General features: G+C 48.3%; 1 long non-coding RNA gene across 1 annotated transcript in view; it reads right to left on the reverse strand.

Moving 5' to 3' along the window:
* Positions 1-15,145, reverse strand: part of LOC132208096 (uncharacterized) — a 155,016-nt gene that overhangs the window by 55,040 nt on the left and 84,831 nt on the right. The window lies entirely within an intron of this gene.

Consider the following 15,145-nt stretch of genomic DNA (forward strand, 5'->3'; position numbering starts at 1 on the left):
ATCCCATTTCGATCAGTCACTGCATCCCATTTCCACCAGTTACTGCATCCCATTTCACTCAGCCACTGCATCCCATTTCACTAAGACAGTGCATCCCATTTCTCTCAGCCACTGTATCCCATTTCCCTCAGTCACTGTACTCCAAGCCGGATCGGGCACTGCATCCCTATTAACTCAGTCACTGCATCCCATTTCACTCAGTCACTGCATCGCTTTTCACTCTGTCACTGCATCTCATTTCCGTCAGTTACTGCATCATATTTCCATCAAACAAGGCATCTCATTTCACTCAGTCACTGCATCGCATTTCACTCTGTCAGTGCTTCGCATTTCACTCTGTCAGTGCTTCCCATTTCACTTAGTCACTGCATCCCATTTCCGTCAGTCACTGCATCCCATTTCCCTCAGTCACTCCTTCCCAGTACCTCAGTCACTGCATCCTATTTCCCTCAATTACTGCATCACATTGCACTCAGGCACTGTATCCCATTTCCCTCAGTCTCTGCACCCCAAGCCCGCTCGGGCACTGCATCACTATTCACTCAGTCACTGCATCCCATGTCCCACAGTAACTGCATCACATTTCCATCAGTCACTACATCTCATTTCACTAATTCACTACATCTCATTTCACTAATTCACTGCATCCCATTTCACGCAGTCACTGCATCCCATTTCCCTCAGTCACAGCATCTCATTTCACTCGGTCACTGCATCCCATTTCCCTCAGTCATTGCATCCCAATTCTCTCAGTCACTGCATCCCATGTCCGTGTGACACTGCATCCCATGTCCGAGTGTCACTGCATCCCATGTCCCTCAGTCACTGCATCACATGTCCCTCAGACACTGCATCTCATTTCACTCAGTCACTGCATCCCATTTCCCTCAGTCACTGCATCCCATGTCCCTCAGTCACTGCATCCCATGTCCCTCAGTCACTGCATCCCATTTCACTCTGTCACTGCATCTCATTTCCGTCAGTTACTGCATCATATTTCCATCAAACAAGGTATCTCATTTCACTGAGTCACGGCATCGCATTTCACTCAGTCAGTGCTTCCCATGTCACTCAGTCACTGCATCCCATTTCCCTCAGTCACTGCGTCCCATTTCACTCAGTGATGCGTCCAATTTCAGTCAGTGACTGCAACACATTTCGCTCAGAGACTGCATCCCATTTCACTCAGAGGCTGCATCCCATTTCACTCAGAGACTGCATCCCATTTCACTCAGAGACTGCATCCCATTTCACTCAGTCACTGCATCCCATTTCACTCAGTGACTGCAACACATTTCGCTCAGAGACTGCATCCCATTTCACTCAGAGACTGCATCCCATTTCACTCAGTCACTGCATCCCATGTCCCTCAGTCACTGCATCCCATTTTACTCAATCACTGCATCCCATTTCACTCAGTCACTGTATCCCATTTCCCTCAGTCACTGCATCTCCTTCACCACAGTCACTGCATCCCATTTCACGCAGTCACTGCATCACATTTCACTCAGTCACTGCATTGTATTTTACTCAGTCACTGCATCCCAATTCACTCAATCACTGCATCTCCTTCACCATAGTCACTGCATCCCATTTCCATCACTCACTTTTTCCCTTATCTCACAGGCGCTGCATTCAATTTCCCACACTCACTGCATCCCATTTCCCATCGTCACAGCATCTCCTTTCCCTCAGTCTCTGCATCTCATTTCAATCAGTGATTGCATCCTACTTCCCAAAAATAGTGCATCCCATTTCGCTCAGTCACTGCATCTCATTTCACTCAGTCACTGCATCCCATTTCCCTCAGTCACTGCATCCCATTTTCCTAAGTCACTGCATCGCACTTCCCTCAGTCAGTGCATCCCATTTCACTCAGTCACTGCAAACCATTTCACTCGTCACTGCCACCCATTTCACTCAGTCACTGCATCCCATTTCCGTCAGTCACTCCATCCCATTTCCCTCAGTCGCAGCATTCCATTTCCCACAGACACTGCATTTCCTTTCCTTAAGTCACTGCATCCCATTTCACTCAGTCACTGCACCCCAAGCCCGCTCGGGCACTGCATCCCTATTAACTCAGTCAATCCTTCCCAGTACCTCAGTCACTGCATCGCATTTCAGTCAGTCACTGCATCTCATTTCACTCAGTCACTGCATCTCATTTCACTCAGTCACTGCATCCCATTTCACTCAGCCACTGCATCACATTTCACTCAGTCACTGCATCACATTTGACTCAGTCACTGCATCCCAATTCACTCCATCACTGCATCTCCCTCACCTCAGTCACCGCATCCCATTTCGATCAGTCACTGCATCCCATTTCCACAAGTTACTGCATCCCATTTCACTCAGCCACTGCATCCCATTTCACTAAGACAGTGCATCCCATTTCTCTCAGCCACTGTATCCCATTTCCCTCAGTCACTGTACTCCAAGCCGGCTCGGGCACTGCATCCCTATTAACTCAGTCACTGCATCCCATTTCACTCAGTCACTGCATCCCATTACACTCTGTCACTGCATCTCATTTCCGTCAGTTACTGCATCATATTTCCATCAAACAAGGCATCTCATTTCACGCAGTCACTGCATCGCATTTCACTCTGTCAGTGCTTCCCATTTCACTTAGTCACTGCATCCCATTTCCGTCAGTCACTGCATCCCATTTCCCTCAGTCACTGCATCCCATTTCCATCAGTCACTCCTTCCCAGTACCTCAGTCACTGCATCCTATTTCCCTCAATTACTGCATCACATTGCACTCAAACACTGTATCCCATTTCCCTCAGTCACTGCACCCCAAGCCCGCTCGGGCACTGCATCACTATTCACTCAGTCATTGCATCCCACGTCCCACAGTAACTGCATCACATTTCCATCAGTCACTACATCTCATTTCACTAATTCACTACCTCTCATTTCACTAATTCACTGCATCCCATTTCACGCAGTCACTGCATCCCATTTCCCTCAGTCACAGCATCTCATTTCACTCGGTCACTGCATCCCATTTCCCTCAGTCATTGCATCCCAATTCTCTCAGTCACTGCATCCCATGTCCGTGTGACAGTGCATCCCATGTCCGTGTGTCACTGCATCCCATGTCCCTCAGTCACTGCATCACATGTCCCTCAGACACTGCATCTCATTTCACTCAGTCACTACATCCCATTTCCCTCAGTCACTGCATCCCATGTCCCTCAGTCACTGCATCCCATGTCCCTCAGGTCACTGCGTCCCATTTCACTCAGTCACTGCATCCCATTTCCCTCAGTCACTGCGTCCCATTTCACTCAGTGATGCGTCCAATTTCAGTCAGTGACTGCAACACATTTCGCTCAGAGACAGCATCCCATTTCACTCAGTGACTGCAACACATTTTGCTCAGAGACTGCATCCCATTTCACTCAGAGACTGCATCCCATTTCACTCAGAGACTGCATCGCATTTCACGCAGTCACTGCATCCCATTTCAATGAGTCACTGCATCTCCTTCAACACAGTTACTGCATCCCATTTCCATCAGTCACTGTTTCCCGTATCTCACACACGCTGCATTCAATTTCCCACACTCAGTGCATCCCATTTCCCATAGTCACACCATTTCCTTGCCCTCAGTCTCATCATCTCATTTCACTCAGTGATTGCATCCTTCTTCCCACAAATACTGCATCCCATTTCACTCAGTCACTGCATCACATTTCCCTCAGCCACTGCATCCCATTTCACTCAGTGACTGCATCACAGTTCACTCAGTGACTGAATCACAGTACACTCAGTGAGTGCATCATATTTCACTCAGTGACGGAATCACATTTCACTCAGTGACTGAATCACATTTCACTGAGTCACTGCTTCCCATTTCCCACCGTCACAGCATCTCCTTTCCCACAGTCTCTGCATCTCATTTCAATCAGTGATTGCATCCTCCTTCCCAAAAATAGCGCATCCCATTTTGCTCAGTCACTGCATCTCATTTCACTAGGTCACTGCATCCCATTTCCCTTAGTCACTGCATCCCATTTCCCTCAGTCACTGCATCTCATTTCCGTCAGTTACTGCATCATATTTCCATCAAACAATGCATCTCATTTCACTCAGTCACTGCATCCCAATTCCCTCAGGTAACTGCATCCCATGTCCATGTGTCACTGCATCCCATGTCCCTCATTCACTGCATCCCATTTCCCTCAGTCACAGCATCCCATGTCCCTCAGTCACGGCATCCCATGTCCCTCAGTCACGGCATCCCATGTCCCTCAGTCACGGCATCCCATGTCCCTCAGTCACTGCATCCCATGTCCCTCAGTCACTGCATCCCATTTCGCCCAGTCACTGCATCTCATTTCACTCAGCCATTGCATCCCATTTCACTCAGTGACTGCATCACAGTTCACTCAGTGACTGCATCACAGTTCACTCAGTGACTGAATCACAGTACACTCAGTGAGTGCATCATATTTCACTCAGTGACGGAATCACATTTCACTCAGTGACTGAATCACATTTCACTGAGTCACTGCATCCCATTTCGCTCAGTCACTGCATCTCATTTCACTCGGTCACTGCATCCAATTTCCCAAGTCACTGCATCCCATTTCTCTCAGTCACTGCATCTCATTTCCGTCAGTTACTGCATCATACTTCCATCAAACAATGCATCTCATTTCACTCAGTCACTGCAGCTCATGTCACTCTGTCACTGCTTCCAATTTCCATCAGTCAGTGCATCTCATTTCACTCATTCACTGCATCGCATTTCACTCAATCACTGCATCACATTTCACTCAGTCACTTCATCCTATTTCACACAGTCACTTCATCCCATTTCACTCAGTCACTGCATCCCATTTCCATCTGTCACTGCATCCCATTTCACTCAGTGATGCATCCCATTTCACGCAGTCACTGTACCGCATTTCACGCAGTCACTGCATCTCATTTCACGCAGACACTGCATCCCATTTCCCTAAGTCACTGCATCCCATTTCCCTCAGTCACTGCATCTCATTTCCGTCAGTTACTGCATCATACTTCCATCAAACAATGCATCTCATTTCACTCAGTCACTGCAGCTCATGTCACTCTGTCACTGCATCCAATTTCCATCAGTCAGTGCATCTCATTTCACTCATTCACTGCATCCCATTTCACTCAGTCACTGCATCGCATTTCACTCAGTCACTGCATCCCATTTCCATCAGTCACTTCATCCCATTTCACTCAGTCACTGCATCCCATTTCCATCTGTCACTGCATCCCATTTCACTCAGTGATGCATCCCATTTCACGCAGTCACTGCACCGCATTTCACGCAGTCACTGCACCGCATTTCACGCAGACACTGCATCCCATTTCACTCAGTCACTGCATCCCATTTCACTCAATCACTGCATCTCCTTCACCACAGTCACTGCATCCCATTTTCATCACTCTCTGTTCCCCGTATCTCACAAACGCTGCTTTCAATTTCCCACACTCACTGCATACCATTTCCCATAGTCACAGCATCTCCTTTCCCTCAGTCTCTGCATCGCATTTCACTCAGTGATTGCATCCTACTTCCCAAAAATACTGAATCCCTTTTCCCTCAGTCAGTGCATCTCATTTCACTCAGTCCCTGCATCCCATTCAACTCAGTGATGCATCACATTTCACTCAGAGACAGCAACAGATTTCACTCAGTGACTGCAGCCCATTTCTCTCAGTCACTGCAGCCCATTTCACGCAGTCACTGCAGGCAATTTCACTCAGTCACTCCATCTCATTTCATTCAGTCACTGCATCTCATTTCACTCAGTCACTGCATCTCATTTCATTCAGCCACTGCATCCCATTTCACTCAGTAACTGCATCACAGTTCACTCAGTGAATGAATCACAGTACACTCAGTGAGTGCATCATATTTCACTCAGTGACGGAATCACATTTCACTCAGTGACTAAATCACATTACACTCAGTCACTGCGTCCCATTTCACGTCGTCACTGCATCCCATTTCACGCAGTCACTGCATCGCATTTCACGCAGTCACTGCATCGCATTTCACGCAGTCACTGCATCGCATTTCACGCAGTCACTGCATCACATTTCACTCAGTCGCTGCATCACATTTAACTCAGTCACTGCATCCCCTTCACCACAGTCACTGCATCCCATTTCCATCAGTCACTGTTTTCGTATCTCACAGACAGTGCATTCTCAGCTTCTCATTTCACTCAGTCACTGCAGCTCATGTCGCTCCGTCACTGCATCCAATTTCCATCAGTCAGTGCATCTCATTTCACTCAGTCACTGCATCGCATTTCACTCAGTCACTCCTTCCCAGTACCACAGTCACTGCATCCAATTTCCATCAGTCACTGCATCCCATTTCACTCAGTGATGCATCCCAATTCACTCAGTGACTGAATCACATTTCACTCAGTCACTGCATCGCATTTCACGCAGTCACTGCATCCCATTTCACTCAGTCACTGCATCTTCTTCAACACAGTTACTGCATCCCATTTCCATCAGTCACTGTTTCCCGTATCTCACACACGCTGCATTCAATTTCCCACACTCAGTGCATCCCATTTCCCATAGTCACAGCATCTCCTTGCCCTCAGTCTCACCATCTCATTTCACTCAGTGATTGCATCCTTCTTCCCACAAATACTGCATCCCATTTCACTCAGTCACTGCATCACATTTCCCTCAGCCACTGCATCCCAGTTCACTCAGTGACTGCATCACAGTTCACTCAGTGACTGCATCACAGTTCACTCAGTGACTGAATCACAGTACACTCAGTGAGTGCATCATATTTCACTCAGTGACGGAATCACATTTCACTCAGTGACTGAATCACATTTCACTGAGTCACTGCATCCCATTTCCCACCGTCACAGCATCTCCTTTCCCACAGTCTCTGCATCTCATTTCAATCAGTGATTGCATCCTCCTTCCCAAAAATAGCGCATCCCATTTTGCTCAGTCACTGCATCTCATTTCACTCGGTCACTGCATCCCATTTCCCTTCGTCACTGCATCCCATTTCCCTCAGTCACTGCATCTCATTTCCGTCAGTTACTGCATCATATTTCCATCAAACAATGCATCTCATTTCACTCAGTCACTGCATCCCAATTCCCTCAGGTAACTGCATCCCATGTCCATGTGTCACTGCATCCCATGTCCCTCATTCACTGCATCCCATTTCCCTCAGTCACTGCATCCCATTTTCCTCAGTCACTGCATCGCACTTCCCTCAGTCAGTGCATCCCATTTCACTCAGTCACTGCAACCCATTTCACTCGTCACTGCCACCCATTTCGCTCAGTCACTGCATCCCATTTCCGTCAGTCACTCCATCCCATTTCCCTCAGTTGCAGCATTCCATTTCCCACAGACACTGCATTTCCTTTCCTTCAGTCACTGCATCCCATTTCACTCAGTCACGGCACCCCAAGCCCGCTCGGGCACTGCATCCCTATTAACTCAGTCACTCCTTCCCAGTACCTCAGTCACTGCATCGCATTTCAGTCAGTCACTGCATCTCATTTCACTCAGTCACTGCATCTCATTTCACTCAGTCACTGCATCCCATTTCGCTCAGCCACTGCATCCCATTTCACTCAGTGACTGCATCACAGTTCACACAGTGACTGAATCACAGTTCACTCAGTGACTGAATCACAGTACACTCAGTGAGTGCATCATATTTCACTCAGTGACGGAATCACCTTTCACTCAGTGAGTGAATCACATTTCACTGAGTCACTGCGTCCCATTTCACGCAGTCACTGCATCCCATTTCACGCAGTCACTGCATCCCATTTCACGCAGTCACTGCATCCCATTGCACTCAGTCACTGCATCCCATTACACTCAGTCACTGCATCCCATCACACTCAGTCACTGCATCCCATTACACTCAGTCACTGCATCCCAATTCACTCCATCACTGCATCTCCCTCACCTCAGTCACCGCATCCCATTTCGATCAGTCACTGCATCCCATTTCCACCAGTTACTGCATCCCATTTCACTCAGCCACTGCATCCCATTTCACTAAGACAGTGCATCCCATTTCTCTCAGCCACTGTATCCCATTTCCCTCAGTCACTGTACTCCAAGCCGGCTCGGGCACTGCATCCCTATTAACTCAGTCACTGCATCGCTTTTCACTCAGTCACTGCATCTCATTTCCGTCAGTTACTGCATCATATTTCCATCAAACAAGGCATCCCATTTCACTCAGTCACTGCATGCCATTTCACTCAGTCACTGCATCCCATTTCCCTCAGTCACTGCATCTCATTTCACTGAGGCACTGTATCCCATCTCCCTCACTCACTGCACCGCAAGTCCGCTCGGGCACTGCATCCCCATGAACTCAGTCACTCATTCCCACTACCTCAGTCACTGCATCCCATTTCGCTCAGGTACTGCATCACATTTCCATCAGACACTGCAGCTCATGTCACTCTGTCACTGCATCCCATTTCCCTCAGTCACTGCATCCCATTTCCCTCAGTCACTGCATCCCATTTCACTCAGTCACTGCATCACATTTCCCTCAGCCACTGCATCCCATTTCACTCAGTGACTGCATCACAGTTCACCCAGTGACTGCATCACAGTTCACTCAGTGACTGAATCACAGTACACTCAGTGAGTGCATCATATTTCACTCAGTGACGGAATCACATTTCACTCAGTGACTGAATAACATTTCACTGAGTCACTGCATCCCATTTCACACAGTCACTGCATCCCATTTCCCACCATCACAGCATCTTCTTTCCCACAGTCTCTGCATCTCATTTCAATCAGTGATTGCATCCTACTTCCCAAAAATAGTGCATCCCATTTTGCTCAGTCACTGCATCTCATTTCACTCGGTCACTGCATCCCATTTCCCTCAGTCACTGCACCCCAAGCCCGCACGGGCACTGATTCCCTTTTAACTCAGTCACTCCTACCCAGTACCTCTGTCACTGCATCACATTTCCATCAGACAGTGCATCTCCTTTCACTCAGTCACTGCATCCCATTTCCCTCAGTCACGGCATCCCATTTCACTAAGACAGTGCATCCCATTTCTCTCAGCCACTGTATCCCATTTCCCTCAGTCACTGTACTCCAAGCCGGCTCGGGCACTGTATCCCTATTAACTCAGTCACTGCATCCCATTTCACTCTGTCACTGCATCTCATTTCCGTCAGTTACTGCATCATATTTCCATCAAACAAGGCATCTCATTTCACGCAGTCACTGCATCGCATTTCACTCTGTCAGTGCTTCCCATTTCACTTAGTCACTGCATCCCATTTCCGTCAGTCACTGCATCCCATTTCCCTTAGTCACTCCTTCCCAGTACCTCAGTCACTGCATCCTATTTCCCTCAATTACTGCATCACATTGCACTCAGGCACTGTATCCCATTTCCCTCAGTCACTGCACCCCAAGCCCGCTCGGGCACTGCATCACTATTCACTCAGTCACTGCATCCCATGGCCCACAGTAACTGCATCACATTTCCATCAGTCACTAAATCTCATTTCACTAATTCACTCCATCTCATTTCACTAATTCACTGCATCCCATTTCACGCAGTCACTGCATCCCATTTCCCTCAGTCACAGCATCTCATTTCACTCGGTCACTGCATCCCATTTCCCTCAGTCATTGCATCCCAATTTTCTCAGTCACTGCATCCCATGTCCGTGTGACACTGCATCCCATGTCCGTGTGTCACTGCATCCCATGTCCCTCAGTCACTGCATCCCATGTCCCTCAGTCACTGCATCCCATTTCACTCAGTGACTGCTTCTCATTTCACTCAGACACTGCATCCCATTTCACTCAGCCACTGCATCCCATTTCACTCAGTGACTGCATCACAGTTCACACAGTGACTGAATCACAGTTCACTCAGTGACTGAATCACAGTACACTCAGTGAGTGCATCATATTTCACTCAGTGACGGAATCACCTTTCACTCCGTGAGTGAATCACATTTCACTGAGTCACTGCGTCCCATTTCACGCAGTCACTGCATCCCATTTCACGTCGTCACTGCATCCCATTTCACTCAGTCACTGCATCCCATTTCACTCAGTCACTGCATCGCATTTCACGCAGTCACTGCATCCCATTTCACTCAGTCACTGCATCTCCTTCAACACAGTTACTGCATCCCATTTCCATCAGTCACTGTTTCCCGTATCTCACACACGCTGCATTCAATTTCCAACACTCAGTGCATCCCATTTCCCACCGTCACAGCATCTCCTTTCCCACAGTCTCTGCATCTCATTTCAATCAGTGATTGCATCCTCCTTCCCAAAAATAGCGCATCCCATTTTGCTCAGTCACTGCATCTCATTTCACTCGGTCACTGCATCCCATTTCCCTTAGTCACTGCATCCCATTTCCCTCAGTCACTGCATCTCATTTCCGTCAGTTACTGCATCATATTTCCATCAAACAATGCATCTCATTTCACTCAGTCACTGCATCCCAATTCCCTCAGGTAACTGCATCCCATGTCCATGTGTCACTGCATCCCATGTCCCTCATTCACTGCATCCCATTTCCCTCAGACACTGCATCCCATTTTCCTCAGTCACTGCATCGCACTTCCCTCTGTCAGTGCATCCCATTTCACTCAGTCACTGCAACCCACTTCACTCGTCACTGCCACCCATTTCGCTCAGTCACTGCATCGCATTTCACGCAGTCACTCCATCCCATTTCCCTCAGTCGCAGCATCCCATTTCCCTCAGTCGCAGCATTCCATTTCCCACAGACACTGCATTTCCTTTCCTTAAGTCACTGCATCCCATTTCACTCAGTCACTGCACCCCAAGCCCGCTCGGGCACTGCATCCCTATTAACTCAGTCACCCCTTCCCAGTACCTCAGTCACTGCATCGCATTTCACTCAGTCACTGCATCTCATTTCACTCAGTCACTGCATCACATTTCACTCTGTCACTGCATCCCAATACACTCCATCACTGCATCTCCCTCACCTCAGTCACCGCATCCCATTTCGATCAGTCACTGCATCCCATTTCCACCAGTTACTGCATCCCATTTCACTCAGCCACTGCATCCCATTTCACTAAGACAGTGCATCCCATTTCCCACCGTCACAGCACCTCCTTTCCCACAGTCTCTGCATCTCATTTCAATCAGTGATTGCATCCTCCTTCCCAAAAATAGCGCATCCCATTTTGCTCAGTCACTGCATCTCATTTCACTCGGTCACTGCATCCCATTTCCCTTAGTCACTGCATCCCATTTCCCTCAGTCACTGCATCTCATTTCCGTCAGTTACTGCATCATATTTCCATCAAACAATGCATCTCATTTCACTCAGTCACTGCATCCCAATTCCCTCAGGTAACTGCATCCCATGTCCATGTGTCACTGCATCCCATGTCCCTCATTCACTGCATCCCATTTCCCTCAGACACTGCATCCCATTTTCCTCAGTCACTGCATCGCACTTCCCTCTGTCAGTGCATCCCATTTCACTCAGTCACTGCAACCCATTTCACTCAGTCACTGCATCCCATTTCCGTCAGTCACTCCATCCCATTTCCCTCAGTCGCAGCATTCCATTTCCCACAGACACTGCATTTCCTTTCCTTAAGTCACTGCATCCCATTTCACTCAGTCACGGCACCCCAAGCCCGCTCGGGCACTGCATCCCTATTAACTCAGTCACCCCTTCCCAGTACCTCAGTCACTGCATCGCATTTCACTCAGTCACTGCATCTCATTTCACTCAGTCACTGCATCTCATTTCACTCAGTCACTGCATCCCATTTCCCTCAGCCACTGCATCCCATTTCACTCAGTGACTGCATCACAGTTCACACAGTGACTGAATCACAGTTCACTCAGTGACTGAATCACAGTACACTCAGTGAGTGCATCATATTTCACTCAGTGACGGAATCACCTTTCACTCAGTGAGTGAATCACATTTCACTGAGTCACTGCGTCCCATTTCACGCAGTCACTGCATCCCATTTCACGCAGTCACTGCATCCCATTGCACTCAGTCACTGCATCCCATTACACTCAGTCAGTGCATCCCATTACACTCAGTCACTGCATCCCATTACACTCAGTCACTGCATCACATTTCACTCAGTCACTGCATCACATTACACTCAGTCACTGCTCCAAATTCACTCCATCACTGAATCTCCCTCACCTCAGTCACCGCATCCCATTTCGATCAGTCACTGCATCCCATTTCCACCAGTTACTGCATCCCATTTCACTCAGCCACTGCATCCCATTTCACTAAGACAGTGCATCCCATTTCTCTCAGCCACTGTATCCCATTTCCCTCAGTCACTGTACTCCAAGCCGGATCGGGCACTGCATCCCTATTAACTCAGTCACTGCATCCCATTTCACTCAGTCACTGCATCGCTTTTCACTCTGTCACTGCATCTCATTTCCGTCAGTTACTGCATCATATTTCCATCAAACAAGGCATCTCATTTCACTCAGTCACTGCATCGCATTTCACTCTGTCAGTGCTTCGCATTTCACTCTGTCAGTGCTTCCCATTTCACTTAGTCACTGCATCCCATTTCCGTCAGTCACTGCATCCCATTTCCCTCAGTCACTCCTTCCCAGTACCTCAGTCACTGCATCCTATTTCCCTCAATTACTGCATCACATTGCACTCAGGCACTGTATCCCATTTCCCTCAGTCTCTGCACCCCAAGCCCGCTGGGGCACTGCATCACTATTCACTCAGTCACTGCATCCCATGTCCCACAGTAACTGCATCACATTTCCATCAGTCACTACATCTCATTTCACTAATTCACTACATCTCATTTCACTAATTCACTGCATCCCATTTCACGCAGTCACTGCATCCCATTTCCCTCAGTCACAGCATCTCATTTCACTCGGTCACTGCATCCCATTTCCCTCAGTCATTGCATCCCAATTCTCTCAGTCACTGCATCCCATGTCCGTGTGACACTGCATCCCATGTCCGTGTGTCACTGCATCCCATGTCCCTCAGTCACTGCATCACATGTCCCTCAGACACTGCATCTCATTTCACTCAGTCACTGCATCCCATTTCCCTCAGTCACTGCATCCCATGTCCCTCAGTCACTGCATCCCATGTCCCTCAGTCACTGCATCCCATTTCCCTCAGTCACTGCATCCCATGTCCCTCAGTCACTGCATCCCATTTCCCTCAGTCATTGCATCCCAATTCTCTCAGTCACTGCATCCCATGTCCGTGTGACACTGCATCCCATGTCCGTGTGTCACTGCATCCCATGTCCCTCAGTCACTGCATCACATGTCCCTCAGACACTGCATCTCATTTCACTCAGTCAGTGCTTCCCATGTCACTCAGTCACTGCATCCCATTTCCCTCAGTCACTGCGTCCCATTTCACTCAGTGATGCGTCCAATTTCAGTCAGTGACTGCAACACATTTCGCTCAGAGACTGCATCCCATTTCACTCAGAGGCTGCATCCCATTTCACTCAGAGACTGCATCCCATTCCACTCAGAGGCTGCATCCCATTTCACTCAGAGACTGCATCCCATTTCACTCAGAGACTGCATCCCATTTCACTCAGTCACTGCATCCCATTTCACTCAGTGACTGCAACACATTTCGCTCAGAGACTGCATCCCATTTCACTCAGAGACTGCATCCCATTTCACTCAGTCACTGCATCCCATGTCCCTCAGTCACTGCATCCCATTTTACTCAATCACTGCATCCCATTTCACTCAGTCACTGTATCCCATTTCCCTCAGTCACTGCATCTCCTTCACCACAGTCACTGCATCCCATTTCACGCAGTCACTGCATCACATTTCACTCAGTCACTGCATTGTATTTTACTCAGTCACTGCATCCCAATTCACTCAATCACTGCATCTCCTTCACCATAGTCACTGCATCCCATTTCCATCACTCACTTTTTCCCTTATCTCACAGGCGCTGCATTCAATTTCCCACACTCATTGCATCCCATTTCCCATCGTCACAGCATCTCCTTTCCCTCAGTCTCTGCATCTCATTTCAATCAGTGATTGCATCCTACTTCCCAAAAATAGTGCATCCCATTTCGCTCAGTCACTGCATCTCATTTCACTCAGTCACTGCATCCCATTTCCCTCAGTCACTGCATCCCATTTTCCTAAGTCACTGCATCGCACTTCCCTCAGTCAGTGCATCCCATTTCACTCAGTCACTGCAAACCATTTCACTCGTCACTGCCACCCATTTCACTCAGTCACTGCATCCCATTTCCGTCAGTCACTCCATCCCATTTCCCTCAGTCGCAGCATTCCATTTCCCACAGACACTGCATTTCCTTTCCTTAAGTCACTGCATCCCATTTCACTCAGTCACTGCACCCCAAGCCCGCTCGGGCACTGCATCCCTATTAACTCAGTCAATCCTTCCCAGTACCTCAGTCACTGCATCGCATTTCAGTCAGTCACTGCATCTCATTTCACTCAGTCACTGCATCTCATTTCACTCAGTCACTGCATCCCATTTCACTCAGCCACTGCATCACATTTCACTCAGTCACTGCATCACATTTGACTCAGTCACTGCATCCCAATTCACTCCATCACTGCATCTCCCTCACCTCAGTCACCGCATCCCATTTCGATCAGTCACTGCATCCCATTTCCACAAGTTACTGCATCCCATTTCACTCAGCCACTGCATCCCATTTCACTAAGACAGTGCATCCCATTTCTCTCAGCCACTGTATCCCATTTCCCTCAGTCACTGTACTCCAAGCCGGCTCGGGCACTGCATCCCTATTAACTCAGTCACTGCATCCCATTTCACTCAGTCACTGCATCCCATTACACTCTGTCACTGCATCTCATTTCCGTCAGTTACTGCATCATATTTCCATCAAACAAGGCATCTCATTTCACGCAGTCACTGCATCGCATTTCACTCTGTCAGTGCTTCCCATTTCACTTAGTCACTGCATCCCATTTCCGTCAGTCACTGCATCCCATTTCCCTCAGTCACTGCATCCCATTTCCATCAGTCACTCCTTCCCAGTACCTCAGTCACTGCATCCTATTTCCCTCAATTACTGCATCACAT

Source organism: Stegostoma tigrinum, unplaced genomic scaffold (assembly GCF_030684315.1).
Source record: "Stegostoma tigrinum isolate sSteTig4 unplaced genomic scaffold, sSteTig4.hap1 scaffold_293, whole genome shotgun sequence".
Lineage (NCBI taxonomy): Eukaryota > Metazoa > Chordata > Chondrichthyes > Orectolobiformes > Stegostomatidae > Stegostoma > Stegostoma tigrinum.